The 12812-nt window shown below is 29.6% G+C and overlaps 1 protein-coding gene across 8 annotated transcripts in view; it reads right to left on the bottom strand.

The window, feature by feature from the left end:
* Window positions 1-12812, bottom strand: part of LOC118074123 (nuclear receptor coactivator 2-like) — a 33987-nt gene that overhangs the window by 18832 nt on the left and 2343 nt on the right. For 7 of the 8 annotated variants that reach the window (XM_035095058.1, XM_035095063.1, XM_035095061.1 and 4 more), the window contains exon 2: window positions 11537-12421. The gene's annotated coding sequence lies outside the window, so the exon portion shown is untranslated. Of the gene's footprint in view, window positions 1-11536; window positions 12422-12812 lie in introns of those variants that run through there. The other variant, XM_035095059.1, reaches the window with a different exon arrangement.

Here is a 12812-nt window from a genome sequence, read left to right as displayed (position 1 = left end):
AATATAGGTCAGTGGGCCAGGGCGATCATGGCAACGCGGACTTGCGCGCGAGCCAGTGCCGTCCAACGCCCGCGTTTATATACAAATTGTTTGTTCGCACTTTTAAACATTAATTGTTCCTGTTATTGTGTTGTTACACTATGACATTTTCTCCCCCTTCTGGTCGTCTCACTTGAGCTTTGTGTAACGATTACATTGGCTCATTGTAATCACAAACATTGTCACTTAACCTAGACCCCAATCACTGTGATCTCGTGCCCGTTAAAAGTATCGCTTGTAAATCTCGCGCACGTGTAATGCTTGGAAAAAAATGTTTACGAAGAGATTAAGAATGAGAAAAAGACGAAAAAAAAAGGACGATGAGATGTAGGCTATAGTCTGTTTTATACTATCTGGCGTAATAGGTCGATCGATGTGGGATCTATTATTATGCAAAGATATACGAGCTCAAGGGAGGCACCCCCGTATACTTGCAAATTAACCGCATGTTTCCAGCCGAATTAACGTGAATTACGAAATTGTTCCCCCCTCTAACAATTTTGTGGTCAAGTGGAAAAAGTCATTATGTGAATAACATGAAAGAAAAATTTTACTGACTTAAACAAGAAATTTTCAAAGTCCATGTTGAAATTTTTTTTTGTTTTTTTCGTTGAAATAATCTTTTTTTTTCAGTCATCTGAAATTATACAGCAGCTGCAAAACCTTTTTATTTCATGATCAATATAAATCATTTATTTGCAAAGAATTATATTTTTATTTATAAAACAAATTCAATTTAATTTTTAATTTCATAGAATAATTTAATATTTCAATTGTACATTTTTCTCTTTTTTTTTTTTCAAGTGAAAAAATATCCAGCAATATTAACTCAACAACAAGTTTTTTCTAATAAAAAAAAATAATGCCAATAAATTGGAACGAAGTAAAAGAGAGAAAAAAAAGAGTCTTGAAATAATGAAAAATTCTTTTAGCGACAAACTCTCGATAAATGATAGCTGCAATATAGCTTTGAATACGTCATTCCATTTCCTTTTAAAGAGCCAAGTTGTCTTTGCGTCATATGATAGTAGTATATAAATTTATTGCGTACGTATTTATCCCTCCTTTGAAGCCATCTAGTCTGAAGTTTAGACTCTAGGATATGGGGAGTTTATATGGAGAGTAGAGAATATTTCGGAATGGAGTTTCGTCTTTTTAGTTGTCGTGGAGTACAAGAGTGATGTTCGACAGCTGACCGGAAGGTGTTCCACGATAGTCGATACTCAACATTAACTCAAATATATATCTATATATATACACAGTAAAAGTATGTAGTACTACACTTGATGTTGCTCCAAATGACGATATAAACGCATGCAGACGAAAAGACGAGAATGCCAACGCGGAATGATGACAGTAAACAAGGACCAGACGTAATACACATTACACACAAGAGAAAAAGAAGTTAAAAGTGGGGATAAAATCGACGTTGCCATGTCGACAGAATCTCTTCTCTTTCTTTCGTTTACCTTTTCGAAATATACCAGGTGTGATATTTCAAAAGCACACTTTTTTATAAATCATTTCAACTCAACAATAAATTCAATAATATATCTTGATCTCATTTCAATGAACATATGAAGTAAAAATAATTTTTCTAACTAGGTGAAGTGACTTTATTTAGTTTCGTTGAGTGAGAAAAAAATTCGGGTATTAAATGATTGAAATAGAACACCCGCAATACCTCTAACGCACTCGCGCTCTAGAGCCACGGCTATATGATGACGTAACATTCGTCTTTGCGTCAGCACAAGTGCGACAACGTGTACAGTGCCAATAGCCATCACATGTACAATACTAGACACCGAAGGAAACCAATTTGCCCTTTGTTGTTTATACCAAAATATATCAATAACCCACACCCAATCAACTCTAGAAATTCTTCCCACCAATTACTACTATTTTTCAACCTCTCAATTATTGATTTAACGCAATTCTATACTTTTATCTTTATCACCAAAGTTATGCAATGAAAATTTCGGATAGAAAAGGTTCGTTTTTTTCCCCTCTTCTCCTTCTCCTCTCACAGACATTTTGTCAGACTTTAGGAAATTCAATTTACCGAAATGACGAGATGAAAAAAAAATTCGAAAGCGTAACTTGGCTGTCTAACTGAAGAGTATATACGTGCTATTAGAAGGAGTTAAAAAAGAAGAAAAGAGAGACAAGCAAATGATTGCCTCCATTTCTTTGCTCATCGAGTAGAGTAAGAGGTAAAAGGGACAGTGGTGGCCTTGAAAATCTAGGCACGCAAACGGTTCTCATCTATTCGCATCACCTTCTATTCTTCCTATTGTCTTATAAAGCATGACAATATAAAACCTTCGGGTCCTTAAGATTTCCTGTTGAAAGGGAAAAAAAAGGAGAACGGCAAGTTGTCGTAGGTTGTTTGCTCTCTGCTTGACAGAGAAGTCTGTTGCATTGTAGAGATGGAAATAATAAAAAAAAAAATTCCAATGAAGACTGCAACCAATAGCTACAGAATAGAATAGTTTTCTGGTGGATCGTTGGAATATATTCACTCATAGGAATATTGGAAATATGTCGACATTTATGGACATTTACACGACGTTCAATGTTGTATATATAAATGTACATTTATGGATGAATATTATCCACATGACTATCGACATCATTTCTTCCAAGCAAGTTGAAGAAAGTTCCTCACATGATAATTGGTCTCATAAAACGATCATTCGTACAACTGTTTTACTCCAGTTGTATCAACAGAGTTAACATACGAACCATAAAAATGCAGTAAAAATTCAGTATGAATTACTGTAATACAACAATGCAATCATTCGAGCGTATGAAATAAAATGATTAAGATATAAAAATAATTTACTTCACAGAAATTTTTTCATTTATACATTCATCATTTGTAACATAGAAAAATATAAAAATTATTTAATAGTTATATACAATGTAACTATTAATGTTAAATTTTTTTTTTAAATGATTTAATATCATATTGATTTAATGAAAACACTTATTTGTAATTCACGAAATATATATAGACAATTGTATAATCAAAATTTATGATTACGATTGTGTAATATTTTAAAAGAATTTCTTTTTTTTTTTAATATTCTACATTTACCAATACATTCAAGCTTTCATTTAAATGTATTTATGAATATAATTATAAAATATATAAAAGATAATTTTAAAAATTACTCTTTGTATTTTATAAACATTTTTCTTGGTATTCAAAAGATATTTTATTTTAATGCGAAAGAAAAATATGTTGCATAATTAAAATTTACGATAATTATGGCATTTATATAATTTTTTATACATAGTGAATAATTGATTACGTCACTTTTATATGTTCATTTATTATATTATCGTTTATCTCTATTTATTTAGAAAATTTATCACTTACTAAGAATGCAAAAATGGTATTACATAATTATTGAATAATTAAAATATTGATTACTAGAGAGACAACTAGTGAATTTGATAATTAATCAATTGGATGATATTTTTGTGTATTCGTTGTTAAAATAAAATATGGTGGGTTATATTTAATAAGGGGTATAGTTTCAATTAGTCATGGACATAATGGCGAGAATATTTTTCTTTCAAACAATTTAAGAAGTGATATTTTAGCTCAGTGTAACATGTATTGGATATAAATTAGGAGCTTATCGTAACAGTGATATTTCAAGGTCTTATGTGCGGTTCCTACGCGCACCTGTACCACACATTGTTTGGTTGCACGCGTCCGAAAAAGAAGCCGCATGCGTACCCATGCGCACCGGATGTATCCGAACAGATGTTCGGCCTGACGGCGCTTTCGAATAGCTGCAATGTGCCGCGAAGAGTATCGATTAACGAATATATATATATTCGAGTTGGATATTCTACCGTTGGTTGGTTACTCATTTGAATAATTTCATTATTTTATTTCCTCATTTAATACCAATATCCATATTTCTTGTATCATTATTATGCTTCACTTTCCTCTATTTCTACATTTTTCTCATTAATTCTATCATTTACTCTACTATTTTACATATATTACTATTCATTATTAGCTAAAGAAGATTTTTTATTTCATCAAATATGTCACCAATAAAAAATTTTTTTTCAAATATTTATTCATCAAAATCACTTTTTATAGCATCAATAAATTTAAATGAAAGCATTTTTAAAAGAATAATGAATTCGACTGTTCGGTAGCTTTATTTTCGACTATTTGAATAGTGGTGACTAGTAATAATAATAATAAAACGACTTTTTTATATAAGTCTCACAGTTTTTCCCAATCATGCCTTGTATTTACTATTTTTATTATCACCCGAGATTAAGAAGATTTAAAAGTATAATCTCGAACGTTAATTATAGTAACAAGATAGAGAAGAAAGTTGGATGAACATTGATAAATGTGTTGGGTTGAATTTAAAAGTTTAAAGGGTTTAATCTGGAAATGGTTGACCCAAGCGAAAGGAACTAAGTAGAGAGGCCGACCTGCCCTAAAACCGTATATATCTCCATATCGGCCAGTGTTTCACATAGCATGAAATCACTTCTGAAAGGGCAGAGAACGGGAGCCCGACGACGACGCCAGAATGTCGGCAGTGTGCGCAACATCGAGCTGAAACACGACGAAATCCAGCTATGAGAGAGTAAGCGTCCTTCCAATTCCCCTTCTCTCTTCTTTGTTCCCGCTTTGCCGGGCATCCGTCGCGTGAAACGCGTTCGTGACGCACCAACGTAGCAACGATCCACCACCGCCCATGCCAACGATTCTTCAGGACTTTCAGGAGGTAAACGAAAACCCAACCTAGCCTATCCGACCAATTCTGTCTACTTCTCTTTCTTTCTCTTCCTTAATGCCTCTCACTCTACATACTTTTACTCCCTTTGCTTTCAGCCTCTCCTCCTAGACTCCCTACGTAGCTCAACAAACCATTAGGAACACCAAAAGTATCACGAAAAAGTATCTCAAGGTATCGTTCTATACAACTGTTATACCTAGCTTTTATATTTTCTTAGGCTCCAAAAAAAAACTACCATCATTTATGACCTTTCTGTTTAATTTTTTATTATATATTATTTTTTTTTTTTTTTAATACTCCAAAACTACTACTCAAATTAATATCATACTTTTTATATTTAATATAAAATGTCAGTGAGACGTTAAGAGATGAAATTGTTGTATTATATGTTTCACAATATTTTCCGTTAATATCATTTTACTGAAAATATTTTACCATCACAAGTATTTTTTGTTATATTTTTTTAAGGAACAATAAAAGTCAAGTTATTTTAAGAAATTGGATCCAATAAATTGATTTTTTTTATTAAAAAAACTACACTTCCTGGCTTCTTGCTATTAATAAAATATCTTCTCTTATGTATTATTAGAAGACTTGAATTAAAAATTATTCCTAACATTTCACTATTGATTATTTAAAAATCATTTTTATAAATAAATTTTAATCAAAAAATTTCTCTATCATTTTGATTTTTAATAATATTTAATTATTTAAAAAAATTGAATAAAGATTGTCACTAGACAGCGTTTTATTATTCGATTAATGGAATAGGAATTTAATGAACGTGTTGATTAACTTAATACACCATTTAATAGTGCAATAAGAAATAAATTTTAAAAGTTTCAACATAAAATTTTATCATGATTTTATTAAGGCCTGTATCACGAATAAAAGATCACATAATCATTAATGTTGATCCTTTTTATTATTCTCCTCCATGTTAGATTGTCTAAGAATTAATGTTTTCTTTAGTTGATATAAAAAAAAAAAAAAATTATTATCCTATTTTCTTATTAATGGATCATTAAACGATAACATCGTACTTGCACTTTCTCAAGTTGGTTGAAGTTAACTTTAATTTATTTCGCTATTGAATAAATTTTTTTTTCAACCACCTCGTGCATTAAAATATTTAAAAATTCCTTAATCTTTATTGGTAATTTATCTATTGTGATAATGTGAAGTCTAAAATAACGATAAAATGATAATAAAATTTACCAACCACAACTAGTTCCACTAGAGCTAATAATTAGTTTCATTTACATGACAGTCTTGTTTAGTAAACGTAAAAAAGTATTGTTGAAATACTTGATTTAATGAGACAATGAAAAATAAATAGAATCCTTCAAGATCGGAATTATTTATATTATCACATTTTAAAATACAATAAAAACATGACACATTAGTTTTAATTAAACATATGTTTATACCAAGTATTTATTAAATGCTTCTAACCACTTGTCAATTTATTTCACACCTTTCAAGATATTTAATTGAATTATTTATAAACTGACTATTCCGTTAATGGAATGTACTGAGATAAGAATATCACTTGGATATTCTTTTTTAAATGAATATTTCATTTTAAAAGAAACATTTTTGTTATTCCTGCTTCAACAACTTTATTTTGGAGCAAAAAAAGATTGAGTTTCCAAGTCAATAAAGTCTGTTAACATGGTTAGATTTCTAGGATACTAGTGAATCATCATTTTATTAAATTAGATATTATTTATTTTATTTTATTATCTATTTAAAATTTTTAAAACAATTGGCAGAATAATAATTTAATGGGGTATTAAATTGATGATAAATTCAATCATTTCGGATTATCGGTAAAGAAGAAGTTAAATAATTTATGAAAAAAACTATTCTTATACTCTAAGAATAAGTATGGAATAGAATATATGAGTTGTATAGAATTGACACGCATTTTTACGTGGGCTCAAACATACACGTGGAGACTAATTCCACAACTACCTTTGCCAATAAAAATAAATAACTTTAGTTGAGAATATATACCAACCCTCTATATTGCTGCTACACATTCACCATTTTAATTGCTATTATTACTTAAGTGTCTATAGTTTAATAGATCCCAAATTTTCCAATACAGCTGTGACAATATTTTATTGTAACACTTAAGACCACTTAATGGCTCAATTGAAAATTTAATATCGAACATTAGTGATTATGACAGTTTATCGATTATGCGGGATTATATTTTTTTTTTTCTTCTAGCCCATATACTAAAATTTCAACAAGAGCTTAGTCACAATAGACTTCTAGTTACCCAAAGACTTTAATTGAGAATGGATTTTTGTACAATTAAACAAAGAAAAATCGTAACATTAATTGAACTTGTGTGTGTGTGTTTTTCAAAGACAAAATTAATTAAAAATTGATTAAAGAAAATAAAAAAAGAAAGGCTTTGAAGAGACTTTAGTAGGATGAGAATTCAATATGGTATGATCAATTCTAACATTAATTCAGATTTATAATGGAAGTAGAATTCATTAGACAATGACTCAGAACAAAAGTATATATAAAAAAAAAAAGTTGGTGAGAAAAAATTCTATCGTAGGATGAAAATTCGAAAGAGTGCGGAGAGGTGGGCGAAAGATGGATGACGAGAGCAAGTTGGCGAAATCGATACAACACACGCGTCAGCTAGAGATTCGAGAGAAAGGGTAAGGGGGTCGCGACGGCGGCGCACACAGATCGACGCTATAGAGGGTGGCTTATCGAGGGGTTCGGGATGTGAGGAGTAGCATAAGTCGCATATCGACCAGTCTGCAAAGAACAAGCGTCAGCCGAGGACGGAGGTCAAGGTCGGTAAAGGTACCACGCCTGCCTGGCTGCCTTCTCATCTGCCGCCTAGTCTTATTCTCTATTACTCTCTTTCTCAAATACTTTCCTATCTACTCTCATCACAATCCACAATTGGCCACGCGTAGCATCTGCCTCAATATCTCATTCTTTCCTTTTATTTCAAACTGTTTTTCGCGGGACAATTCAAGTCTTTTCCTGCATACACTACTGTCATTACTTTACTTTGTATTCTTTTTATCTTTCAATTCTATTACCCGTATACCAGTCGTTTTTGTTACATTACAAACTGTATGGTTTCCAGTGAAGGCTTCACACTAAAATACATTAATCGATCTTTTATTAGATCATCAGTGTTGAATAACACTAAAAAAGCTATTGATGAATAGAGAGAAAAATGATCATGATGATTAAGTGTTGTTAAGTTTGATAATAAATAGAATTTTTCAATCAAATTCACAACAGGTTTCTTCTTTTTTTTTTTTATTATTATTTAAATAATTTCTAAATATATTGAAACAAGCTTATTCTCTAAATATTTTATTCTATGCTACTTATGAATAATGAATATTTGTTGATAAATTAAATATATGTAGAAATATTTGGAATAAATAAGGGTGTAGATAATGAAATAGTCAAAAATAATTATATCTTTTCAGATTTATTTTTGTTCTTTCCTTTCGATGGAATAAAAATAAAAAATCATTATCTATTAATCAATAATTTCCGGAAATGACTTGAAAATTACCGAAAAAAATCAGCTTTCAGATTTTCACGCATGAAAAAATGTGTTAATTCATTTTGAAGCGTTGAATAATATGATTAAAAATACTTTAAATTTTATTCTGCATAAATAATTTCATATTTATGTAACGATGAATTTCTTCAAACATAATAGAACAAATTTGATTGTTGTGAATAATAAAGAATATTAATCTTAAAATCAATATTAATAAATAAAATTGTACAATACATATATATATTTGAATTTTTCTTGCAATATTCTTTTAATATATTTCAACAATTTGTAATTTACGTTGCTGGACAATGGAAAGACTTTAAATGAGAAATTCCAACACGTAAAGATAGAGATTAATATATTTCCCATTCACCAGTTAAAAAGACTGCATACTATTTATTTTCTATTTTATGAAGCGTAAAATAGTTAAATAAAATAACGAGTAAAAGTTAATAATCATTCAATTAATAATATGACAATAATTATTAATTAAAATCACGTATTTATGATAATTAGTTAATGTTTTTTCAAACAATAAAAGCAATATGAAACAATTTGAATCCAATGTCAAAATCCATTACTGATGATATTACATAATAATTACGTATACAGTTAAAAGACTAGCAAATTTTTGATATGTAACTAACCGTCAACGTGATTGTCGTATTACGTCGTATGCCATTGAGTTACGCAGGTGCGTATAATGAGCACGTGTAATAGCGTTACGCAGCTTTTGCTATTACCTTCTCTACTACTAAGTAGGTACTAATATAACTAGTTTGAGTGTACGAGTGAGAGACTGAGTAAAACTTTCTCACTTCAATCTTTACATACTTGAAACTTCTCTTTAGTAGCTGATAGTTTCTTTGCCACAGTTGTCGCGGTTCTTCGGAACAATTTACTGAGTTGACTAACTTGGAATTGGATTGTGATTACAGTGAAATCGTTTGCTATAAAGTATAAGAGTCAGCGAAATTGTTATCTACAAATATATTAAAACCTTCCGGTTTCACTTTTCAATGACATCAACGTATAATATCTCATCTCAAGAAATACAATTCAACAATAAAAGAAAATTATTTTCTCTCTATTTTTTTTTATCGCAACAATAATGTTTATCATGAATAATCTTAAGAGCTAAAGTAGCACAATAATTTTAGGTTGAATTTTAGATAATAATTTATTATTTTTTTATCACAAAGTTTATGCTTGAAGAATGAATAATACTTTGTATTTTTGATGTTTCAGAGGTAAAAAAATGTTATGTATACTGAGAAAAAAATATCATTACATGAAAAAAAGGTTAATTTAGTTAAATTGAATAGAAAAACCACATTGACATTCCTTAGTGATAATAATCTTTCAAATGATTGTAATAATAATTAAAATATAACTCTCAATATCGAACCTTTAATATTGAATGTTTAATTAATATAGCAGAAAGTAGTTAAAAAATTTGGAGCAGCATTAATAGTAATTCCAGATTGAAATTAAACGGAATGGTAATTATTTTGGTTTTTGTTCGTTTGATGTAAAATTTTAATGAGACGGATTAATTAGAATGGATTATTGAGTATGCTTAACAGGAAAATAGCTGAATGGCGGACATTATCTGTTTTTCGTTGAGGAATGAATTGGATGGAACGCGGTCAAGATACTCGCGGTAAAGCGAACCGAAAGAAAGCCAAGGCAACGCTATTTTTCTGCCGCCAGATCGACGAAGAGTCTTAGTATGGGTTCTCTCTTTTACACTCTACTCGTTTGGTCGCAACATAACTCATCACTCGACGCATAAAACGGCAACATCGCACTTTACTGACGAATCTTCATGCCCCCACTATTTGGTCATCCGTCAGTCATTGGCCATTACTAATTCAACTTTCTTTCGCGCTCATTGTCACATTTCTCAACTTCATCAGTTCTCAGCCAAAATGATAAAACATTTACTTTATTAATCCAAACATTTAATTTTAATTAAAAGTATCATTCGATTCTTTCAGTTATTTTTATATTTTATCAGCTAAGAAAACTATTCTCCGGTGACCAAACAATTATTCAAGAATGTTCCACTACTTGATAATATAAAATTAATGTTTGTTTATCAGTGATTAATTCTATTTACTCTAAAAGATAATAAAGTTTTGGTATGGCTACTTTTGTATGTAATATTTTATACAATAAAAAAATTATGGTAATGATAAAATATTAAAACGGTCAAAAAGGAGAGAACAAAAAAAAAAACAAACAAATCATCATTGCTAAGAATAATCAATGAATTTTAACGAAACATATGACGACTATCAAAGCAAACTTTAATGTTTTTTAAAACAATTTTTGCACAAATGTCATGTCTTTAACTTTAAAATATATATATTTGTCGACTAATGTAAAATGTATGACGAAGAACGACATCTCAGGGGCAGATAAATATTTTCAATGTTTTGATAAGTTTTAAGAAAATCAAATATTCATTTGAAATATTTATATATGATGAATTTTTTTCAGGTATTCTTTAAGTAAACATTAGAGCAATATTTTTAAAAAAAAAATCGAAATTTGATAAAAAAAGTCAGAAGGAAAAAAGTGGTAGGATTAGCAATGATACTATAAAATATAAACGGTAAAATCCAGATCCGGGCCAAGGTTTGCTTTACCTCCAGCACTTGTGATCTCTAGAGCACTAAGATTTACACAGTGGAAATCAGCTGGTTGGTGTAATCATTATACCATATGCTTAGACTTAACAATTCATTATGCTGAGAATTCTTTACATAATTATTCTCTCTTTTTTAATTATACCTTAATTCAGTCAACTCAGCAAACAAAGCCTTCAATGCTTCAATGATTCTAGACAATTTTTCTTTCACTTAAATCCTACTAATTACCAATTATTTAAATGTTTAGTTGAAAATGTTATAAAGCATTTCAAAATTATACTGGTTTTACAATAAATATATAATAAATCTTATAAAGTATTAAAAGAGTGATTCAATTAGTGTAAAATACATTTTATATGACTATGCTTATTGAAAAATATTTTTGGATTATTTTTTTTTTTTTGGAGAACGGAGAAATTTCAAAGTCTAAACTTAATAGAGTTAGTTATGTAATAAATCAAATGATTAAAAAAAAATTGATAAACACTCACTCATCTTTAACAGCAATGCTTGATATACGTCTCCTCCTGTCATTTGGAGTAGACTGAGAATGAAATCCTTGCAAATTCTCCGTTTTTAAAATGGCAAAATAATGTTTTATATTAATATATTAATTAATTAATTATTAATTACACTGAAATTCCACTTTTAATTTCACTTTTTTGCTTCACCACAAGTCACCTTTATTTTTTTGTTAACTTCACTATGACACCAATTTTTCACTTTCTATTTATGATAAAAATGACAATCCAATTGAATTATTCTTGAAATAATCTTTCTAAGAAACGCTCATTGTACACTATCACAGGAACTGAGGAAGTAAAGAGATCATTAACTACCACTTCAATAATTGGAAGTTGCTACTCCACCTCGTGGAAGACTCATATGGCCAATAAATATTATGAAGAGTGGACGTAAATTATTTTATTTAACAAATATCTTTTCCTGGTGATGTTTAGTTATATATTTTATAACCACCACCACTACCTCTTCAATTTAAATTTGCATACGATAACAGATGTTGAACTAAACTACTTTTACAACTACAACACTTCACTAAAGCGATTTATCTTCGAATGAACAGGGACAAAGGCAGCGGTGGCGGTGACATTGACGTCGATGGACAGGTACAATGATGAAGGGACCTGTCACTTTCGACGACTTGTAACCACAAAATTTCTCCTTCTATTTTCTTCTTTTGTCCCCCGAATAATCGCCTAATTATTACTTTCTAAGGTCTACGTTTGGATGCCAATAACAACTTGGTTTACATTTTCGTCCATTGGAAATGATATCCTGCAGAGCCATTTGGATAATCTCTTTCTCTTTTATTTCTATGCCTGTTGGTCCGTCCCAATGCTACAAGTTGTTTTTACCTGGAATCAAGTACATTCTGTTAATCCAATCAACATAATCCTTAAGATAATAAATATTCTTAATTACTTTATCTTTCTTAATAATTGATAATTATATGAAAACCGAAAAAGAGAAATCATCATTTTCTTTCATAGAAATAAATTTAAATTATTACGAAAAATATTTTCCTAACCACTTTACATGTTGAATGAAATTACACGTTTTAAAAACATTTTTCTTGTCATGTTTTTATTCTGTGGTTATACCATACGATTATTGTTTAATTAACAATATTTATAAATCTTTAAATATTAATAACTTTTTTTGTTCAAATAAAAATAAATGAAATTATCACAATAGAGATTGTAATCTCTATTACCCCAATACATTTCTCTTTAATAGAATAATTAT

The sequence above is a fragment of the Chelonus insularis genome, unplaced genomic scaffold, assembly GCF_013357705.1.
Source record: "Chelonus insularis isolate UGA/USDA-ARS -01 unplaced genomic scaffold, ASM1335770v1 contig_131_pilon, whole genome shotgun sequence".
Lineage (NCBI taxonomy): Eukaryota > Metazoa > Arthropoda > Insecta > Hymenoptera > Braconidae > Chelonus > Chelonus insularis.
This window is presented reverse-complemented; position numbering and strand designations above follow the sequence as displayed.